Source organism: Dipodomys merriami, unplaced genomic scaffold (assembly GCF_024711535.1).
Source record: "Dipodomys merriami isolate MVZ:Mamm:240054 unplaced genomic scaffold, mDipMer1.0.p SCAF_1239, whole genome shotgun sequence".
In the NCBI taxonomy this organism is placed as follows: Eukaryota; Metazoa; Chordata; class Mammalia; order Rodentia; family Heteromyidae; genus Dipodomys; species Dipodomys merriami.
Genome location: NW_027202537.1, coordinates 42,439 through 44,179, shown reverse-complemented (window position 1 = coordinate 44,179; position 1,741 = coordinate 42,439). Strand labels below are relative to the sequence as shown.

General features: G+C 34.6%; 1 pseudogene; it reads left to right on the top strand.

Moving 5' to 3' along the window:
• The first annotated feature begins 203 nt into the window (after positions 1 to 203).
• Positions 204 to 300, top strand: LOC138823842 (U6 spliceosomal RNA; annotated as a pseudogene).
• The last annotated feature ends 1,441 nt before the right edge of the window (positions 301 to 1,741 follow it).

Sequence of the window (1,741 nt, the reverse complement as noted above, 5' to 3'; positions counted from 1 at the left end):
AAATTGTCATTGACAAAAAAAATTTGCAAATGTGAGCATTAAGATGAACAATATATTTTTTTCCACTATTCACAGAATTTTAGCGAAATAAGATCAGTAGCATTGTGAGGAACAATATAGTTTCCTTATTACAAGTAGGCAACCGTAGATATAAGTCTGTATAAAGATTGCATCATGAACTGCTTAAATTTGGAAGATACTACATGCTTCAGCAGCAGGTATTCCCAAATTACAATACAGAGATTAACATGGCAATTGCACAAGGATGATATGAAAATTTGTGAAGTATTCCGTATTTTTCTTTCTTCAGATGCAAGAAATGAAAAACAGTTATTAAAAAGTTGATTACAAAATAACAAGTGTAACAACACACGTAATTCATATAATTAAATTTAGTTTGACATCAGTGTATTAAATCTTCACCTCAGAAAGGCTTTTACATACCATAAACTTTACAAAACTTTTGAAATTAGACAACATTTTCATTTTATCCCAAAGAAAAATAATATTAGGACCTAGGAAAAAAAGGAATCTAAAACTTTCTATATGGCATACAATCTGAAAGGACACATTATACAAACATAGAATATTTTAAAATATTCTTTTTCAGACAAGCACCAGAAATACTTTAGTTTCTGTACTATTCATTTAAACAGATAAGTTAAAAATATTTCTGATTAAAATTTCACAAACTCTGCAGAAATCATTATACATGTATACAAAAACTCTTGAATACATTTTGACATCCAATGCAGGCAATTCACTTGGAAGAATTCCACGGAATTCATGAATTTTTTACAGTAAGTATTGGTGTTGCCGTACGCTGGTGGCTCAAACTATAAAAAGAATTTTGAGGTATTACCAGGTGTAATAGACTCAGAGGCCTACCACTATAAAGGTCATGATAAGGTCTCTAAAAGAGACTGTTCAAGTTAATAAAGGGCAGACGATTGCCCAAATATTTTACTCTCATATCTAAACTTGCTTAATCCCACACTGACTCAAAACAGAAAAGGAGGGTTTGGCACCACAGATACTGTAGCCTGGGTTCAGGAAATTACAGACAAAAGGCCTTACAAGGCCATTAAAGTCAATGGAAAACAAATGACAGGACTCTTAGACACAGGAGCTGACAGATCCTGTATAGTTGGAAAAGATTGTCCTATGGCCTGGCCAGTGCAAGGGTCTTCTTCTTCCTTAATTGGATTAGGGATGGCTTCTAATGTAGCTTAGTCAGCTCAGAGACTCAAATGTGTATGTGAAGGGCAGTAAGGCCACTTCAAACGTTATGTTATTCCCACCTTGCCCTTTTCTTTATGGGGCAGAGACATCATGCAAGACATGAAAATAAAATAGGACAAATAGACTCCTCATCGAAGGAGCAAAATTTTTCATAGGGGCCACTGAGGAACAGCTTTATGCTGACAAAATAATATGGAAAAGTGTTGATCCTGTATGGATTAATCAGTGGCCCCTAACTCAAGAAAAGATTCAAGCCATACAGGACTTAGTTCAAGAACAATTGAGTCAAGGGAAGAATAGAAAAGACTACCCATTCTTGGAATACTCCATTTTTTGTAATTAAAAAAGAAGTCAGGAAAATGGAGATTATTACAAGATCTAAGGGCAATTAATGAGACCATGCATGACATGGGAGCCCTTCAACCAGGTCTACCCTCTCCTGTTGCAGTCCCACAGGGTAGATACATAATAATAATAAACTTACAGGATTGCTTTTTTA